The sequence below is a fragment of the Schistocerca americana genome, chromosome 5 (genome assembly GCF_021461395.2).
Source record: "Schistocerca americana isolate TAMUIC-IGC-003095 chromosome 5, iqSchAmer2.1, whole genome shotgun sequence".
Lineage (NCBI taxonomy): Eukaryota > Metazoa > Arthropoda > Insecta > Orthoptera > Acrididae > Schistocerca > Schistocerca americana.
The window spans coordinates 268,438,075-268,460,673 of record NC_060123.1 but is presented as its reverse complement, the minus strand read 5'-3'; positions in this window follow the sequence as shown (position 1 = coordinate 268,460,673).

Below are 22,599 nucleotides of genomic sequence, written 5' to 3'. Positions count from 1 at the left end.
ATTCAGACCGTTCGCTCGCGCTAATACTGAAAACACTGCTAATTATTAACCTCTAACCTCCATCACTAATGATTACTTACTCCCAACTTCCGTCACTGCTGGCTGTTCACCTACAACTGCTATCACCGCTGACTGTTAACTTCGAACTCCTAGTGCGACCAGTCACAGAGTCTCTTACAGAGTGCACACAGCGCTATCAGAGTTATTAATGCAAAGCGCTACATAGCACTGCCAACATACAAACACATGAACAACCTACTTACAGTAGTACCAACCTCTAAACGCGAACAAGTTTGGTAAAGACAAAGTGTACAAGTCAGGTCAGAGAGGTCGTGAAGGCACGAGTACAGGCTCTGTTAGGTTGCCGAACCACCTGCTTTTGAACGTGCAACGGTTAGGCGATGTGGTCCGAAGGACATTGGTTCCTGGGTAGCGGCAGTGTGCAGGCATTGAAGACTTGGTTCTCGATTTTTGGTAATATTATCAAAGATATTAGAATGTTCCAAATCTGTTCATTATTAAGCTCCAGATGTTGAAATCAACTGTGAGATTACCATGAAACCACCATAAGGGAGTTTATATTAGTAGTTTGATTAAATTTTAGTAAGCACTTTGCATTTGTGCCTTGGTCCGGCACGCACTGTGGTGTCACCGCCAGACACCACACTTGCTAGGTGGTAGCCTTTAAATCGGCCGCGGTCCATTAGTATACGTCGGACCCGCGTGTCGCCACTGTCAGTGATTGGAGACCTAGCGCCGCCACACGGCAGGTCTAGAGAGACGTCCTAGCACTCGTCCCAGTTGTACAGACGACTTTGCTAGCGATGCTACACTGGCAAATACGCTCTCATTTGCCGAGACGATAGCCTTCAGCTACGTCATTTGCTACGACCTAGCAAGGCGCCATTACCAGTTTATATTGAGATTGTAATTATGTATCATCAAGAGCGATGTTCTCCAACTATGGATTAAAGTTAAGTATTCCAGCCGCTACGTTCTTTTCTTCATAGTATAACTCCTTTAACTGTTCCAGACCTCACGCCAGTCTGCGTGAGATTAAACGCGTGCATTTAGGCCTCCTCAAGCAAACCGGTGTTGGCTCTTCTGCCAACACATCACGCACCATGGGCCTTAAACTCACGGTCGTATTATTGCTCTGAGCGAAACAGAAGTTAACTCATTTAATGCATTTTAATGTAGTGTTTCTTTCACAGTGATATTTTGGGGGATTTTTATTAATTTCTGATACTTTTTTTTGTGTACTTGGTTTACCGCCACATGGTCGGTTGGAGTCAAAGCCACATTAGTAAAGGGCAGTTTCGTTCCAAAAATGCACGGTAACTTCACTACAGTTTTGTGTAGCTCAGTTTCGAAATAGTGCTGAGAATAAGAACACCGAATCATGAAATGTGCACGTATTGACTTTGGTGCGAAACTGTGTCAACGGTCGTTAATAGGAAGGTGGGCCAGATCAATTGATAAAAGGTACGAGAAAATAATAATTATACTGCAGTCAGTGAGTGTAAGATAGGGAAGAAATAATCTTGTGTATCAAAATTTTTGCATTTCTGTTGGGTACCCCAACTTGGCCATGGTTGTGAACTAGTATCAAGGTGATAATTAGTAAATATTTCTTGTGCCCCCACAACTATTTGATTTGCTAATAATGAAGTGCATTACATAAAATATACTGGTTAAACACTCGTGTATATTGCAAGTAGACTGTTTAGGTTTTTATGTTGGTAACGCCATGTTGTGCTCTATATGAAAATCACTGACTGTGCTGTATGCAGTCTGCGGCTGGTTTGCATTGTTGGAATTTGCTATTATAGTGTTGGGCAGCTGGGTGTTCAGAGCACGTAGCGTTGCGAAGTTGGAGGTGAGCCGCCAGCAGTGATGGATGTGGGGAAGTGAGATGGCGGATTTTTGAGAGCAGATGATCTGGACGTGTGTCCATCAGAAACAGTACATTTGTAAGAATGGATGTCATGAACTGCTATATATATTATGACTTCTGAACACTATTAAGGTAAATACGTTGTTTGTTCTCTATCAAAATCTTTCATTTGCTAACTATGCCTATCAGTAGTTAGTGCCTTCAGTAGTTTGAATGTTTTATTTAGCTGGCAGTCGTGGCGCTCGCTGTATTGCAGTAGTTCGAGTAACGAAGATTTTTGTGAGGTAAGTGATTTGTGAAACGTATAGGTTAATGTTAATCAGGGCCATTCTTTTGTAGGGATTATTGAAAGTCAGATTGCGTTGCGCTAAAAAGTATTGTGTGTCAGTTTAAACACAGTCATGTATAATTTTTCTAAGGGGACATTTCATATGGGGACCCTGCCAGGATACCTCACTGGAATCTTCTGATTTTTTCTTCTAGTTTGTGTAATTAGTGCAGACTGTGTTTATTGCTAGTGTGTAATTGTAGAGCGAATTTCCTTTGTAGTTGTAGTTTTTCATTCTTGTACAGTAAAACAGTTGTGGCATGCATGTAGATTTGCATCAAGTAGTTTGCAGCTGCACTTGCAATTAACGAGATATTATTTTCAATGCTATTTTAATGTGTTTCCTTATTTTGCTCGTGAAATTGTGCTTTTCTGTGTTATTGTGTGAAATATTGTGACAATAATGGCATGTGAAAAACGTAATACTAGGCTCCAAAGTAAATTGAGAAATGACAGTGAAGACGAAAGCAGTGTGTTAGCGCCACCATGTAATTAATTAACTAATGTTCAAAGTAGTAATTTGGTAATTGTGCATAGGGAAATGGAGCGGACTGCAAATAATGGTGTAGGCAGTGAAACAATTAGTGAACAGGGAAGCATTATCGATCGATCGGTCGGCAACAGCTTGCCTCAGGAATCCGAAATGCCAGGACACAATCTCGCAAATACTGTAGATTCATGTTTTGAGTCCTCACGGTTTTCTCAAATAAGTCAAGATACATTTTCTGCTTGTCAAAATACGAATGTTGCTGGTGCAAATGCACTGCCAAAAAGCATAGAGGAACAGATTCCAGGCACTAATACATTATTATTGCAATTAATGCTACAAATGAAACAAAATCAGAGGCAAACATAGCAACAGTTAGACATAATGGAACAAAATCAGAGACAAACACAGCAAAAGCTTCAAAAGTTAGATACAATGGAACAAAATCTTCGGAAGTTAGACATAATGGAATAAAATCTTCAAACGTTAGACACCACACATGAACAGACACGTGAAGATTTAACTACTGAGTTACATAACAGTGAATCGAAATGTCGAAAAGTCTGTTATGACGTAAAAACATAAATTTGTGAGCATTTTCAACCTATTTTTTTCGCGGCATGAAAATGCATTACAGAATCACGAAGCAGCCATAAAAAAACTGCAAACCATTGTTCATGAAAATGATGAGACCTTGTGGGCTAAAATTGACTCAGTTGCATCTACCGATTCGGTTACGCTACATGCAAAAACTCAGGAAAACTTAAAGGACACAGTAGATACTCTGGAAATTGGTTCAGAACGACACATGGAGGAAATTAGTTCGTTATCAGAGAAAGTAGTCGAACTTTCGGATCAGCTAAATAATTTAGCTGCGAAGGTAGATGATAATCTGAATGACGCAATACCGGTAGTCTTTAATGATACAGAAGAGTACGAACAAATTAGGAAATTCAAACAAAATCAGAATCAAATTAATACGCAACACCAAAGATAAATCCGGGATGTAGAAGATCAGTTGACACAAGTAATACAAGAATTACATATTTCAGAGGACACTCGCACTCCAACACGGAAAGAGGGACTTAGAAATACGGAAAAGCCACAAAATAATAACACAGGGCATTTTGGAAATTATGAAAGAAATTGGCATGGTGCACCGAATTTTGAGATGGAACCGCCGACACGACGTAACAATGACCGATATGCGACTCGCCGACATGATGATTTTGACTATAAGCTGTTCATTACTACATGTAAATTCAAAACATTTAAGAATTCTGGCAACGACATTCATCCACAAACGTGACTTCATCAATTCTCTCATTGTTTTCCTCCCAACTGGCCATTAGAGCATAGATTAGAATTTATGTGTGGCTACTTAGAGAATGAACCAGCAGTGAGAATGTGATCGGTCATTCACGATTGCCACAGTGAAGGAGAATTTTATCATGCCTTCCTCTCAACATATTGGTCTCAAGCCACACAAGACCGAGTAAAACATAGTATCATAATGATGATACATTTCGAACAATTGGAATTTTCAAGCCTTGTCAAATATTTCGAAGACATGTTACATAAGAATCAGTATCTGTCAAACCCTTACAGCCCCTCAGAACTCATCCGTATTTGCTTAATCAAATCGCCTGAACATTTACGACATATTATTTTGGCAGGACGTTGCAAAGACGACATTGAAGCTTTTCAGGGACTCTTACAAGAATTGGAAATTGACACTGACACTCGCGGGACGCGAAAACAGGAACACAACAATTACAGATCACATCCGTCACAATTCCGCGATGACAGAAATAATAAATGGACACAAGGCTATTCTTACAACGTAAATCGTGAGCAAAACAGACACCACCCGTATGACAACCGTTGGCAGAGTAGTGATAATTACAGGGAAAGATCACCTCTCCACGGTAATGACTATCACAGAGACAATCAGAGAAACAGACAATATGGGAACCAAAATAATTATTATCAAGGGAGACAGAATAACTTCAGACACAACGGTCCAGCGCGCAGTTACGATTCAGGGAGAAATTCTCCACCAAGTGACCGACAAGAAAGAAACTATGGAATCTACCGACATGACGACAGACGATATGATCGTAACGACAGATCTGAATTGCATCAGAACTGGTGGGATTCAAACAGAGCAGGGCACTCTCAACATGGTGAACTTGTAGAAGTGAGGTCTCCAAATCGCAATAACGACGCGCGCCAACAAAGACGCAGACGATGACTTGCACTGCAGGCAGCCACGTGCGCCGGCTGGCTCAAAGAAAAATAACATAAACGCTAACCTTGAGAAGAATTTTAGTATTCCTTACCGACGTATACCGCATGATAATTGCATTGAAGTTGAAACTCAGCACACTAGGAAGAGTAAAGGATGTAAAACCGTTTATTGAGAGATAATCTGCATTTTAACTTACTCTTTGCCATAAAATTTTTCACTTCACGTTTCTAGTACTCTTTGTCACACTTAGAACATGCAACAATGATTTAAGGTTAATTATCCAGTCTAGAACCTAGGTAACATATTTAGACAGTATTTACGAGTGCATTATTATAGTGAACAGACGACACAGTGTTATTGTGTGTGTACATTCTTGCTCGTTAGTTGCACGATTACGTAACGACTATAACGCATACATAGTTAGAACATGTACCGGTACTGCTAACGAGATTTTAATGCAACATTTTGGTTTACTTGAAAATACAATCTGGATTTAAAGCACTTTCTGAGAGGTACCAGAAGACACAGTGGTTTGTTTATTTGACAGCTACACTGTTATAATCACGACGCTACTAATGAGTGACACAATTTATATTATTGCTTTTGCGCTGTAACTGTTTTATATCTGCACAGTTTTCTGAATTCTTCTGGAAAAAAAACATGTTTTAGTAGTAAATTTTGTGGTATAGCTACAATGAGACAGTCTTCTCTCTAGCACAACAATACGTTACAGCACAGTGCTTTCTTCATCATGGCAATAAGCGTGATAACTAAGATATCTATACGCAAAGCATTTCACTTTTGTTTATCATTAGGTAAGTACATTGTGTTCTGCAGAACTTAGTTTTCGGAGGACGATAACTACGACACTTCCACAGAATTGTCTTATAGCAAGACGCACATTTAGCGCTAAAGGACACGTATTTGAGTGATTAATTTTGTACTTAAAACATTAATTTTTAAAGATTTTTGAATCACAAAGATACAAAGAAAGTTTTCCCTTATAGATTTCATTCAATTTCTGTAATCTGTAACACCTGAGGGTATAATTACATTAATCCTCAGGGGGGTACACGCCTACTTTGTGTACCATGTGTCTGGCAAGCACAAGGAGCTCTAGCTAATATGGTATTTGCTTATACAACGTTACACATAGGTACCATATTTCTCTAACACATACATTACACAGCTATCTGATCATTTAACTGAGAGAGACAAACATTTATTTTACTACATCAGTGACAGATGTTTACGTAATTACACCGTTGGATAACTTCACACTTATGAAATTGTATTTTGTCTGTACTTTGTGAACTGCTTGCATTGTTTTGGAACCATTGTGATACTATGAGGGCTTTGAATGATATACAGGGTGATTCAAAAAGAATACCACAGCTTTAAAAATGTGTATTTAATGAAAGAAACATAATATAACCTTCTGTTATACATCATTACAAAGAGTATTTAAAAAGGTTTTTTTTCACTCAAAAACAAGTTCAGAGATGTTCAATATAGTCCCCTCCAGACACTCGAGCAATATCAACCCGATACTCCAACTCGTTCCACACTCTCTGTAGCATATCAGGCGTAAGAGTTTGGATAGCTGCTGTTATTTCTCGTTTCAAATCATCAATGGTGGCTGGGAGAGGTGGGCGAAACACCATATCCTTAACATACCCCCATAAGAAAAAATCGCAGGGGGTAAGATCAGGGCTTCTTGGAGGCCAGTGATGAAGTGCTCTGTCACGGGCTGCCTGGCGGCCGATCCATCGCCTCGGGTAGTTGACGTTCAGGTAGTTACGGACAGATAAGTGCCAATGTGGTGGCGCTCCATCCTGCTGAAATATGAATTGTTGTGCTTCTTGTTCGAGCTGAGGGAACAGCCAATTCTCTAACATCTCCAGATACTGTAGTCCAGTTACAGTAGCACCTTCGAAGAAAAAGGGACCAAAAACTTTATTGGCTGAAATGGCACAGAAAACGTTCACCTTAGGCGAGTCACGTTCATACTGAGTTGTTTCCCGCGGATTCTCAGTGCCCCATATACAGACATTGTGACGGTTGACTTTCCCGTTAGTGTGGAAAGTTGCTTCATCACTAAACACAATCTTTGAAACGAAAGATTCATCTGTTTCCATTTGAGAAAGGATAAAATCACAGAAATCGATTCTTTTAATCTTATCAGCTGCAGACAGTGCTTGAACCAATTTCAGACGATAAGGTTTCATAACTAACCGTTTTCGTAGGGCTCTCCATACAGTTGATTGTGGAATTTGCAGCTCTCTGCTAGCTCTGCGAGTCGATTTTCCTGGGCTGCAAACAAATGCTTGCTGGATGCGTGCTACATTTTCATCACTCGTTCTCGGCCGTCCAGAACTTTTCCCTTTGCACAAACACCCATTCTCTGTAAACTGTTTATACCAACGTTTAATACACCACCTATCAGGAGGTTTAACACCATACTTCGTTCGAAACGCACGCTGAACAACTGTCGTCGATTCACTTCTGCCGTACTCAATAACACAAAAAGCTTTCTGTTGAGCGATTGCCATCTTAGCAACAACTGACGCTGATGCCTAGTCAACAGCGCCTCAAGCGAACAAATGTACAACTAAATGAAACTTTATAGCTCCCTTAATTCGCCGACAGATAGTGCTCAGCTCTGCCTTTTGTCGTTGCAGAGTTTTAAATTCGTAAAGTTGTGGTATTCTTTTTGAATCACCCTGTATTTGGTATGGGATCATGATTTTTAAAGTACGTTTGAGGTAGATGACACTATTGAAATGAGCAGATAATTTTTTTTTAGGTTTTGAAATTATTGGAGGAAGCTCCGACGATTTTGAGATTTGGCTGAGGTTTTATGATGTTATTATTACGATGACAATGTTTATTATGCTGTTGAGGTATGTTTATGATCAATGAGATGATGCTATATAAGGAATCTGATTATGCTATGTATTTATTATGATGAAATATTGAAGACGTGTTGATGAATATGTATATGTGTAATAAAGTAAGGAATAATGAGTAGTGGTTAGGGACCCTGGTTTGTGAAAAAGGTTGTTGGAAACCGAGAATCGTACTTTTAGAGTTATGAAATGTATGTATCTGCGTGAATGTATCACAATGCCGGTGAAAATTTTTTGGACACTGTTATATTTACCGGATTTTGTTTCTACACATTTGTAACGCAAATTCTCGACCTGTGAAATTTTTATATGAGACTATCACTGTAGCGGAAACTGCTGTCGTAAATATTTTGGCACGAAAGGTAAGTGACCTTGACGTAAAGAGTTTTGGGCGCCCAGCTGAGAGATAGTCGTCTGACAAAAGAATGCCATTAGGTGGAGAAAAAAAAGTGGTCATTATCCTCGCTATTGACATTTCCTTGACGAAAGCATCGCAAATACGACGCGCTCAAACCTTGAAAACATATGATTACATTATGGAGTTCTTAATTTATGATATTTACTAAAATGCCTAATGAAATGATGAGAAACATTTTACATCTATTGTCTGATTCATGGTGTGGATTCCTGTAGTCATGTCCTACTTCATGAACCACGGGCAACGTATGAGTGGCCAAGTAAGTGGTCCCAACAGTCGGGATACCAGTTACTTTGGAATAAGGCTGGGCATCTCGGACATATTCTGAGTCGTGGTCACCTTTGTGCTCATATGGCAAAGACTACCAAATCCACCGGTTAGTCCCTCAACTGTTAGGGTTAAACCCAATGGGACTTGGGGCAAGTAAGGCTAGCAACCTGCTTCCCTGGTACTTTAAATATGATGCTGGCAACAATCAGAGCAAAATGCCTCAGACCTATGGAGGTGACGGAGTCCCACCTCTAACTGACAAACCAGGGACTCCTAAAATACGACTTGGCAAAGAAATGGTAATGAGATGGGGAGCTATTAATATCAATGGGAGCTACTCTGGGAAGAAGGTAGAGCTGGCAGAGGCTGCAAGTAAGATGGGGCTGGATGTTTTAGCTGTTAGTGACATTCGGGTAAGGGGTGAGAAAGAAAAGGAAGTGGGAGAATACAAGGTCTACCTGTCAGGAGTCAAAGCAGGAATAGCACAATGGGGTGTAGGGCTTTACATCAGGAAAGAAATGGAACCCAGCGTAGTTGCAATAAGGTATGTAAACGAACGACTGATGTGGATAGATTTGACAGTGTCTAGCAAGAAAATTAGGATTGTGTCAGTATATTCGCATTGTGAAGGGGCAGATCAAGATAAGATGCATAGTTTTTATGAGGCACTCAGTGATGTAGTTGTTAGAGTAAAGGACGAGGACAGTGTTCTGCTCATTGGTGATTTTAACGCCAGCATTGGAAATCGAACAGAAGGGTATGAAAAGGTTATGGGTAAATTTGGAGAGGATATGGAGGCCAACAGGAACGGGAAACAACTCTTGGATTTCTGTGCCAGTATGGGCTTATTAATCACAAACTCCGTTTTTAAACATAAGAACATTCACCGGTATACTTGGGAAGGCAGGGGAACCAGATCTGTCATTGACTATATAATAACAGATCAGGAATTCAGGAAGGCTGTGAGGGACACACGTGTATTCAGGGGATTCTTTGATGACACTGATCATTATTTAATCTGCAGTGAAATTGAGATTATGAGGCCGAAAGTGCAGGAGGTCAGGTCCATATGTAGGAGAAACTTCAGGATAAGGAAATCAGGCACAAGTACATAACAGCGATCTCAGAAAGGTACCAGTTAGTTGAATGTAATCAATTACAGTCATTGGAAAAGGAATGGACAAGGTACAGGGACACAGTACTAGAAGTGGCTAAAGAATGTCTTGGAACAGTAGTGTGTAAAAGTAGGATGAAGCAAACAGCTTGGTGGAATGACACAGTCAAGGCAGCCTGTAAAAGGAAAAAGAAGGCGTATCAAAAATGGCTACATACTAGAACTCAGGTAGACAGAGAAAGTTATGTTGAAGAAAGAAACAAAGCCATACAGATAATTGCAGAATCCAAGAAGAAATCTTGGGAAGACTTTGGAAACAGGTTGGAGACTATTGGTCAAGCTGCTGGAAAACCATTCTGGAGTGTAATTGGCAGTCTTCGAAAGGGAGGTAAGAAGGAAATGACAAGCATTTTGGACAGGTCAGGAAAACTGCTGGTGAATCCTGTGGATGCCTTGGGCAGATGGAGGGAATATTTTGAAGAGTTGCTCAATGTAGGTGAAGATACGATCAGTAATGTTTCAGATTTCGAGGTAGAATGGGATAGGAATGTTGATGGAAATAGGATCACATTTGAGGAAGTGGAGAAAATGGTCAATAGATTGCAGTGCAATAAAGCACCTGGGATGCATGAAATTAAGTCGGAACTCATAAAATACAGTGGAATGTCAGGTCTTAAATGGCTACACAGGATAATTGAAATGGCCTGGGAGTCGGGACAAGTTCCATCAGACAGGACAAAAGCAGTAATCACACCAGTCTTTAAACATGAAACAGAAAAGATTGTAACAACTACAGAGGTATCTCTTTAATCAGCGTTGTGGGTAAAATCTTTTCATGTATTGTTGAAAGGAAAGTGCGAGTATTAGTTGAGGACCAACTGGACGAAAATCAGAGTGGGTTTAGGCCTCTTAGAGGTTGTCAGGACCAGATCTTTAGCTTACGGCAAATAATGGAGAAGTGTTATGAGTGGAACAGGGAACTGTACCTATGCTTTATAGATCTAGAAAAGGCATATGACCGGGTTCCTAGGAGGAAGTTATTGTCCGTTCTACGAGATTATGGAATAGGAGGCAAACTTTTTCAAGCAATTAAAGGTCTTTACATGGATAGTCAGGCAGCAGCTAGAGTTGACAGTAAATTGAGTTCATGGTTCAGAGTAGTTTCAGGGGCAAGACAAGGCTACAACCTGTCTCCACTGTTTTTCATGTTATTTATGGATCATATGTTGAAAACAATAGACTTGCTGTGTGAGATTAAGATATGTGAACACAAAATAAGCAGTCTTGCATATGCGGATGACTTAGTTGTGATGGCAGATTCGATTGACAGTTTGCAAAGTAATATTTCAGAGCTAGATCAGAAATGTAAGGACTATGGTATGAAGATTAGCATCTCCAAAACGAAAGTAATGTCAGTGGGAAAGAAATATAAACGGATTGAGTGCCAAATAGGAGGAACAAAGTTAGAACAGGTGGACGGTTTCAAGTACTTAGGATGCATATTCTCACAGGATGACAACCTAGTGAAAGAACTGGAAGCGAGGTGTAGCAAAGCTAATGCAGTGAGCGGCCAGCTACGATCTACTCTCTTCTGCAAGAGGGAAGTCAGTACCAAGACTAAGTTATCTGTGCACCGTTCAATCTTTCGACCAACTTTGTTGTATGGGAGCGAAAGCTGGGTGGATTCAGGTTACCTTATCAACAAGGTTGAGGTTACGGATATGAAAGTAGCTAGGATGATTGCAGGTACTAGTAGATGGGAACAATGGCAGGAGGGTGTCGACAACGAGGAAATCAAAGAAAAACTGGGAATGTACTCTATAGATGTAGCAGTCAGGGCGAACAGGTTTAGATGGTGGGCTCATGTTACACGCATGGGAGAAGCAAGGTTACCCAAGAGACTCATGGGTTCAGCAGTAGAGGGTAGGAGGAGTCGGGGCAGACCAAGGAGAAGGTACCTGGATTCGGTTAAGACTGATTTTGAAGTAATAGGTTTAACATCAGAAGAGGCACCAATGTTAGCACTGAATAGGGGATCATGGAGGAATTTTATAAGGGGGCTATGCTCCAGACTGAACTCTGAAAGGCATAATCAGTCTTAAACGATGATGATGATGATGATGTCTTTCTAGTTGAGAGATTTTTTGCCTTGCGAGACGCCATTTGCCTAGTGAATGACGTTTCATATGTTGCTTTATATATACATTTGCCTATTTTGTTTAACATCTAGTTTCTAGCTGCACTGCAGCATTGGTTACAATAAAATTTAATAGATGTACTAATATAGATATTTTATGCCTACAGATCCAGTAAATAATAACTTTATGATCTACTTAAAAAAAAAAAACGAGTGAGCACAAAAAGACTTTTCCCCTCACAGGAATTGCATACATAATTTTTGTCAATGACTGGTAACTTTTTAGTAGGGTAAGTTAAGGTGATGCATCACTCTAATGTTAAGATGTGACATAGGTATTAGACACGGCCATCTTTACTGTAATATTATTTCTGCTTAAACTTTGTCATGTTTAGGTATAAGTTATTGCATTTGCTGCTGCTGTTTGCCAGGCATACTTCTACTGAATTTTACATTGTATTAAGCTAGTTTTACTACTGATTTTTTTTTCTTGTTGCTGCTCGTTGCCTCATATTAGTTGTATTTGCTTTGCTAATTTCTATAATGCTGCTTGCTTTGCGTTTTTTGTCACTGCTGTTTGTGTTAATTGTTTTGTGCTACTGCATTGCCTCGTCCCTTAGTTTATGCATCTGAGCTCAGTAGATTTAAGTTAGATTAAGATGGGGTAGGCTATATAAGAGAATTAGTTGTGATGAATTGGAGGAAATGCATTTAGAAACTATAAGAAAATGGTTTGGCCAAAAAAAGTATTTTGAAAGAGGGTACGAACAAAAAAGTAGGGTTTAGGGACAACAGGTGGAGGTAGCATTTTCTTGGAAATAAATGATGAGGTAAGATAATGGAAAGTAAACAATGAGGTAAGAAATATGTGAACATAGAAATACAGAAAGCATGCTTGGATAGGATTTTTTGGTGGAAACAAATGTTGAAATAAGAGGAAAGATCTATGGAATGAAGTTTTGGGTTTGACTGCAGTACCAAACACTACACTGAAAATGAACCCTGTCTTTCCTTTTGTATTATTCCGCTATGTGTTTATGTACCCTTGTGTCTTTGTCTTTTTCCTGTCTTTATGTGTTTAGCTAATAAGATTTATGTTGTAGAATTTTTCAAATACTATGTTATTTTCTTTGTAGAGATGTTTAGACATTATTTATTCTGTTCTGTTTTAATGCTCATGTGTGAAATTAATGTTTCGAAAACTATTCTCATTATTTTATATATTTACTTATGTCATAATTCATGTAACACTGATGTATCTCTTTATTTCCATTCTTTTGTAAAGCCTGTATTACCACAAATGTTATCTGTACTGTTATGTTCTTTAATGATGTATTTTGTACCTTTGTTATTGTATTCTCATGTTATAAAATTGTAATTGACACCAGTTCATCAAATTAAGTAAGTTGTAAGTTGTAAGCATTCATTTCACTGCACATATTTCTGTTGGTCATAGTATATGCACAATATGTGAGAAGTTGGGACTGTTAATGCTTGCACATGTGTTAATAATTCAGCAGGGGCTGGTTAACAGCATTGCTGGTTCTAAGGACATTTCAAAAAAAAACATTTTTGTGAGTGCACAAGTGGTGGTTTATGGACTTGCTATATTGTCCGCAAGACTCTTCGATGGTGATTGTGCAACTGCACAGTCGCAACAGATGGCTGCTGGCCGTCTCTACAAGGACTGCAGTGGGTCTGCACCTTTGGTGGCCCACCAATACCGTAACCTCTAACAAGACTACAGTGGTCTGCTCTGTGATGACCTACCTACCAATATTCTTCAAAACTTCGAATGACTCTGCTGTGGGTTTGCGCTGTTGTGGCCCATTTCCTGTCTGCATGTCAAGAGTCAGCACTGTCTTTCCGTTGGAAAGACAACACTACTTCTTCAAGACTGCATGGAAATCCACTACTTCCGTGTGCATTTTCTTTTACTGCTCAGACTTTGAGAAAAACACTGCAATTTTACTGTGATGAACGATCAGGACTGTCTTTATGGACTGTGAGAAAATTTTAGCTTTTGACCAACATTGTATCGATAAGTGTGTGCATTTGATTTCTTTGTTATTGTAATTATGAAAATTTTTTTCAAATCTGTATTAGCCACTGCCCAAAACAATTTGTAAAATTTTTTGTGGGGAGCATGGGGGCTATGTAAGTAGACTGTTTAGGTTTTTATGTTGGTAACGCCATGTAGCGCTCTATATGAAAATCACTGACTGTGCTGTGTGCAGTCTGTGGCTGGTTTGCATTGTTGGAATTTGCAATTGTAGTGTTGGGCAGCTGGATGTTAACAGCACGTAGCGTTGCGCAGTTGGAGTTGAGCCCCCAGCAGTGGTGGATGTGGGGAAGTGAGATGGCGGATTTTTTAGAGCGGATGATCTGGACGTGTGTCCATCAGAAACAGTACATTTGTAAGAATGGATGTCATGAACTGCTGTATATATTATGACTTCTGAACACTATTAAGGTAAATACGTTGTTTGTTCCCTATCAAAATCTTTCATTTGCTAACTATGCCTATCAGTAGTTAGTGCCTTCAGTAGTTTGAATCTTTTATTTAGCTGGCAGTAGTGGCGGTCGCTGTATTGTAGTAGTTCGAGTAACGAAGATTTTTGTGAGGTAAGTAATTTGTGAAAGGTATAGGTTAATGTTAGTCAGGGCCATTCTTTTGTAGGGATTATTGAAAGTCGGATTGCGTTTCGCTAAAAAATATTGTGTGTCAGTTTAAACACAGTCATGTATAATTTTTCTAAGGGGACGTTTCACTATGAAAAGTTCAGATTTTAGTGGCTATTGTTGGGACGGAGACTTGCAAAATTTTCCTGCCATATGGTAGTGAATGTTCTTGCGCCCCCAGCTCAGTAACGGTGTTGTTTCGAAACGCAGGATCAAACCAAAATTGACAGTCATAATTAAATGGAGCACTTGCTACCCCTCTTCGGTGCACGTTTTAACGAAATTTGAAATATTTAGGCAGATACTCTTCCACCCTGACCGAGTTCTCTTGTAATACCTTTTGCTGAACTTGTTCTACGTGACCTATAGTAAATAAATGTAATATCAATAGAAGGCATGGGCTTAGGTATAATTTTGTGCTTGCATAAAATTCCAATGAAGACAGGTCGGCGCTCCCCTCTCCGTTTCCATAATGACTTGGTGAATGTAAATCCCGTTGATTATAGAGACTATTTGTCATGATGTATAATATGAGAGCCCCTTCTGTTGCACAAGAATGGGGAGTAACTATTCCATAGATACACGGCTAATTGTTCAAATGCTATAGGTAATCAATAAATATCAATTACTCTAGATCCTCTACTGATTATTTTCTCCCGGTATCATTAACAACTTAAAGAATGGGTGAAACCTGAAGTATCCAAAACTCCCAAGAAAATAAGATTAATAAAATATCCCTTAGAGATGGCAGGCAAACTCCCACAAATTAGTCCCTACCTCATTCGCATACTAGGTCAACAAATAGAAATAATTAAAAGCTCTATGTTCCCTATTAAGCCTTGCAAAGGTGCCTTCTGTAGTGGTTATAAAGACTGCGTTAGTCGTTGCCTTCAAATTTTTACGGGTAAGTTAAACACAACCGCTAAAAAAATTCTTAATACCCCTGCAGTAACTCGCAGGTTACTGCAGAGGTTAACCTGCAGAAGCAGTAGGACACGATAACCGACTGTAAACTTCCTACCCTTTAGAATTTCATCACTACCATCGGTAGTCTGGTTCCGTTTCAATACCAGTACCGAATTTCGTCACGGTTTAGCTTCAAGGAGAAGTGTATTTGCTTTACTTTGCCACGCAGTCTTCTGCTGTATTTCATGACATTTACAACTGTCTGGTGAGTCGATGTGATGCAGTTTGCTGATGCACGCAGTTCAGAGAAGTGACGTAGCCATTTCAGTCTCTTCAAAACGAATTTCTTCATTGTTTGTTGGGATCTGTAAGTTCTTATCCTATCTTCTTAATTTCCAGTCGTACATACGGATGATACATTATGTTGCATGGGTTTCGTCTACAAGACGGGGCTCATCATACAGCTCCGTATTAATGCAACAGCAACCCCCTCGTTGTAAGGTATTTATCCGTTTCTTGAAAAGAAACATTTATAAGAAGCTCGCGTAGCGCTTGCGAAAGCACTTCTGTCGTCATTAAAATCTTCGAATCAGAGTGCATTGTTAGGGAATCATGTCCGAAAACTGATTGAAAATAAGGGTAAAAGTTGTTTCAAGTTTTACTTGAACGTTTAGCGTAATTTTTGAAGACGCCAGTAGACTTTCAACATAAGTGGTTTCGAGAATTCACTTCTCGTTATTAAGTGACACAAATGTCACTTGTTGTGAAACCATTAAGAAGCAGTAAAGGCAATTTGCTACAAAACACCATTACTGCTATCGACAACTCGGTTACTGATGTGTACGATTAGCACCTTGAGTCCACAATCGGGTATTCAGATGCACTGCCATACGAATGGTTTTTACGCTCTTCTTAGATTGTTGTATACAGCAACGGCTCTATTTTTTTTGTTTTTGTTTTTTTGATGACCTCACTAGTATGATGTATGTGAAATTTGAGGATGAAAGGTGCCCACTTGAAATTAGTACCCACTTAGATGAATGGTATACTAGTTGTTCTTCGGATATATTTTAACACGTAATCTCCGGCAGACGCGTGATGCGATCCCTAATTCATCAAAAGGTTGAGTACAGCGTGGAAAAAAATGTGGATTAATGCTACCCAAGTCCACATAGGGGTAACCTGATGAACACTTTACAAAACCAGTTGACATTAATGCAGAGCGGACTGCCATTGACGACAGTGTTTTATCGATCGCAGTTCAGTGGGGACTGGACTCCCCTGAAAGGGGCGCACGACCCCCATGGTGTCGCTTCGTAAGACGCGTGTATCGACCTGGGGCCAGGGTCGCTGTGGGATGATGTAGCGTACACTTAGCGCCCGCCGTACGTCTTGTTCATTCCGCGCCATTTGAGTCCAGTGCGGAACAACTAACCGTAATTTATGTGGAACAGTTTACTGCTTCCACCTTACATCTTTTTCGCACGTGATCACTCGACGCGCGAGTAAACTGCGCGGCAAACGAGCCCCGTCACTTCCGCCAGAGATAGCGGATGTCGGTGCCGCCTGCGAGCGACGCCGTGAAAGCACTTGCTCCAGAGCTGCAGGCGCTTTATGCCTTTTTCTTACAGTTTCCTGCCAGACATACGCCCATCTGTCTAATGGCAAGAAACCACTCCAAACGCCTACAAGAAACTTTCTGAACGTGTGCGGCATAATGAGATGTATGTCAGGGCATGACCATCTGTCAACATGTTATTTATGGCAAGTTAATTAACACGATGCCTCATACAACTACACAGACCGTTTAATAATTACCATTGTACATAAAACCTAAACCAGCTCTGCGATCAGGCCCTGCAGGTCACAGGTTTGCATTCTGGCACTGGAGACCTTACAAAGGAGAAAACGGATGAACACTTTACAATACCAGCTGGCACTAATGCAAAGCAAACTGCCATTGACGATAGTGTTTTATCAATCACAGTTCAGTTGGGACACAGCTGTTACCAACTTTACTGCCTTTAGATGATGACGATGATGATGTCTGGTTTGTGGGGCGCTCAACTGCGCAGTTATCAGTGGCCGTACAAATTCCCAACCTTTGCTCAGTCCAATCCCGCCACTTGCATTAATGATGATGAAATGATGACAGCACAAACACCTAGTCATCTCGAGGAAGGGAAAAATCCCTGACCCTACCAGGAATCGAACCCGGGACCCCATACTGCCTTTAGAACCGCTGCCTCTCATTCAGGCAGCTATGCAACTGGTATTAAAAGTGTTCAGTGCAGCCTGTTATAGTCCTCCCACTGACAAGGGAAACTCACCATCGCACATCCTACAGATTTGGTGGTGAGATTTGAACACCGATCACCCACTTCACGGTCCAACGTGGTGACTACACAACAAGGACGTTGAAATTTAAACAAGAAGGTGTACTGACTGTGGAAAAAGAAGCAAAATCGAAACAGTGAACCGTCCAAGCTCTAGATGTGCAACATCGTGCGAAGCTGAGTAGACGTGGCATCCTTATTATGTGGTCACGATGTTCAGCTGCGAAAGGGGAGATCCGTGTTCGAGTCTCCCTCATGCGCAATAGCTTCTATTCACAAAATTGTGAACCGTACGTCCTGTCATTGACGTGTCTATACGCTGTATTCAAATTTGCTTCTTAGCGTGGTGTAACGTACGTTTACAGCAGCGAGGCGTAAGGAGGGACCTCCAGAAATACTTATCTCCTATTTCTTCTACACGCGTACCACGTTTCCGTTTTGGAAATTTTGACTCTTGAATTCTTTTGTTGTAACATAGTTCATACCCGTTTATTTGTCGTTTTCTTTCCTCTGGGAGTTCAGTGCGGCAGCTAGCCTACTGTCACTATTCATCACATTTACTTGCAATGGTAAACATTTTCTTACTACATGGCTCATATCCTACAATCAATGTATAGTACGACAATTGAAAAAACTACATAAGGAGAAGAGACATGTCAATGACCAGACAGAAAGTTCCTAATTTTGTGGAAAAAATGGGGCACGAGGGAGAGTTGAAAAACGACCTCCCGGTTAGCAGTCCAACACTGTGAACAACAAGGACGCTGTGATGCTTGTAGTTTAATCGATGTCGCACATCTTGAGCTTGTAGCGTTCACTGTTTCACAGCTCACTACACGTTCTTCCAGTTTTTATGGTTTATTTGTATTCAGTTTTTGACAGAGTGTCCACTGGGCCATTTTACCACTAAATTTGGGAGAGAGAGGCGAGATGGGGAGTTTCCCTTTATGAGGTAATGGGCGAGTCGTCGCGCCCTGAAAATATTCTAAGTTCGGAGGGAGCAGTGGCCACACGCTCCGCTCGCCGCGCGTGGGCCACTCGGAAGGCCGACCACGTGGTGCCGGATGCTGGCCGAAGCAAGAGGGGTCCAGCTGCATGGTTGGGAATTCCATGGTGACACTGTGTTGATGAAGGAGACACGCCAGGACTACTCAAAGATGGCAGACTTTGTAAAACCTTAGTGGCAGCCATTTCGCAGTTTGTATAGAAATTGATGAGTCATGATACCTCAGAAAAAACATGTACATTACTATTATTTGCACGACGATTCTGATGGTATATCAGATTTTCAATATCTTTATTAGTTTAAAGTTCAGTATCTGATAATAAATTATACAAGTAAAACCTAGCAACGAATATCTAAAATCCAAACGTTTCATCCAATTTCGTCGATGTACATGTCTTTAGAAAGCTATTAGTGTAAACCTAAAATTGGTATGAATTACAGGCATGTAACTTGAATAGTACATGAGTTATTGGAGATCAAAGTGGCCGATTACTATCGGTCGTGACAGGTCATAAGTGCTCCATAGTTACACGAGAAAACGGTAGTAGCTTGATTATAAATATATTGATTCATCTATGTCTCTGTTAATATCCGATATATGCTATTCATGAAGAAACTGGTCAATTATTTGCTGTGTTTTAGAAAGCACAGAGATGTTGGGCTACTGGCCTACTTTTGCTTGCTATTCCTTTGATATACGTCTATTTAATTTATTGATGTATTTGATAATGTGTGTTAGAGCGTGTTTATGGTCCAGCTATAGGAATATTTATTTAATTTAAAGTATTTAAATGTAAATCCAGTATTTCGAATATTTTTGTTATGTTTGTGAGTGCATGTTGGCTTGGTGATATGGAGGGAGCGCCCTAGTAAATTACAGTGCTCGTTACTAAGAGAGACATATGGAGGTTGGGGAAGAGCATCGTTTTCTGGAGAGGACATGAGGCAGTGTAAGTACGGCACAGGACAAGGGAAGTGCTGGACGCGATGGCGCAACGGACGCGGAGTCAGCGGAATGACTTGGAGTGGAGCAGTTTGCATGTGGTCGCGAGAGATAGAAATATTTCGTAGTGCTGACTTGTGCACTTGTGAGATTTGCATGGTTTCTGTAGTGAAGAACGTAGTGTGCGTTTAGAAGTGAATGTCTCGCGACCTAAGTTGTTATTCATAATTAATTACGTTCAGTATGAATCTATTGTTTCCCTGTTATGCTACTTATATTTTATTTAATTGCGGGACCATCGATACTAGTAAGTGTTTTGCAGAAATATACCGCATTCTCAAAAGCGCTTCTACTATCGTACTCATCATTTAAAGGCGTGGCCGGCCAGTGTGACCGTGCGGTTCTAGGCGCTTCAGTCTGGAACCGCGTGACCGCTACGGTCGCAGGTTCGAATCCTGCCTCGGGCATGGATGTGTGTGATGTCCTTAGGTTAGTTAGGTTTAAGTAGTTCTAAGTTCTAGGGGACTGATGACCACAGAAGTTAAGTCCCATAGTGCTCAGAGCCATCTGAACCATTTGAACCATTTAAAGGCGTTACGATAGTACTTGCCGATTTTATTTAATTGCAATCTTTCATTTACAAATTTATATGTGACATTCATAATTCGCAATTGCCGAGTGATAAAAACCTTCGACCATTTTATTCTTGTGTGGTTTCTTATCGTATACTGTAGACTCAGCAGTATTTGGCCTGTAATGTGGCAACTACGTATGCCAGCCCCTAGACAACGAAACCAGCCAGAAATTTTAATATTGCAACTCTGAGTCGGTGTTGAGGGCCACCTCATTTCATTCATTATTATTTATAAAGCACGCAACTTGTAATTAATCAACCCTGACAGGAATCGAGTGCATCGTCCCGAAGTCATACGTATGGCAAGCTGACAACTCAGCTAAAGAGGCGCAGAAACATCGTTACTCGTAGGGAATGCAGTTTTGAGTCTCCACTTCGAAACAGGTTATATTGAGCACTTTTAGTGTAATCCAAAGAGTCAAAAATTAGATATGAAAGGCAAAAGTCAAAGCCAGTTCTAAAAACAGATCAGATGGAAAATGCGGTTGGGACTTGTACCATGGTATTATGGTCTTTAGGCTACAGTGATGCAGCTCTCAATTATCTGTACAAGCCGCTTCAACTCAGCGTAGCTACTGCGTTCCACACCCATCTGAACCTGTTAGCTGTATTCAAGCTTCGGTCTCCCTCTAAAATTTTCAGTCTCCTACACTTCCTTCAATTAACACGTTCCTGTTCCTTAATGCCTCAGGCTATGTCCTGTCAGTCAGTCCGTTCTTTTTGCCGTCTTGCACCACACATTTCTTTTAGTACACGGTAATTACTAATTTGACCTGTACGTCTAATTTATAACATTTTCCTGTAGCACTACGTTTCAAAAGCTTCTTCTAGTGCCATGTCTGTGCTTATCGTCCACGTTTGATTTCCATACGAGGCTACATTCCAAACAAATACATCCGGAAAATACTCCCTATCGCTTAAGTTTATATTAGATGTTAACGAATTCCCCTTACTCATAAATTCTTTTCTTGCTGCATCAAGTCTGTCTTTTACATCCTCTCTATCTCTGGCAAAACTCATCTACTACTTTCAGTGCCTAAACTTCCTAGTCAAATTCCCTCAGCATGGCCTAATTCAAGTCGAGTACTTTCCATTACCTTTGTTTTAATTTTGTTGATGTTCCTCTTTAATCTCTTTTCAAGACACTATCCATTCCGTTCAACTGCTCCTAGAAGTCTCTTGCCATCTATAACTGAATTACAACGCCATAGACAAACCGCATAGTTTTTTTCTCATAAGCTTTGATTCCGTTTCCAAATTTCTCTTTGGATTCCTTTACGGCTTGCTAAATGTACATGAGGTAACATACAGAACGGTAACCTAAGTATGATATGCTCTATATATGATGAGTAAGACCTTAAGATAAGAAAAACCGACGAAGAAGTATAAAGTTATATAAGAGTGTGTCATCTAGCAAGGACTTTCACAATAAAGCGTATTAGTGACACTAACTGTGACGATTTCGGTCCTGTAAAACAATGTGACGACAGGTATTTGCTAGAGAACAGAACAGTGTTGGACGTTACGATGTCAGTGCAATCTGTATTCTCATAAAACCAAACTGTGAAGTAGTATGTGCATGTACGTAAGATTATACCACAACAACAACAACAACAAAATGTTCAAATGTGTGTGAATTCCTAAAGGACCAAACAGCTTAGGTCATCGGTCCCTAGATTTACACACAATTTAAACTAACGTATGCTAATAACAACCACAACAATAGTTAGCACTGTGACCGTAGTGATGCCGTACGTAAAAAATGAAGCGAATGCGTGTAGAACTGCAGATACTTCTTCACAGACAACAATCTTCATTTTGATGTTGGAAGGATGCATCGCACAGGCGAGCAGACCCCAGCAGTGACCATTGCCGGCTGCGAGAAAGATGCGTTTATAGTGGGATGTATATCACTGTAGCAAAAACTGTAGTGGCCTAACTACGTGCAAAGTTCTTGCTGTAGGTAACGCCAGTGAACAAAAGCTTCAGAACTGGTTTTGATGGAACAATCACATTAATTAATTATCATGTGTTCTGTCCATAGAGTGTAACATCAGAGGTACGCAATGTCTAATTCGTTGTTGGTGGTTTTCATGAACTCGCATGATGGAGATGTGCAACCAAGGCAGTTCCAGTCACTCCATACGAGACCACAACATGTTGGTGACAGCAGCTAAGCAGTGGTCTTATGAGGTCCCAGGTTCGACCTACTGCTCCTGCCGGACGTACCACCAACCACACTCCAGGAATAATCAAGGGGCATGATCCAGACAAGAACCAC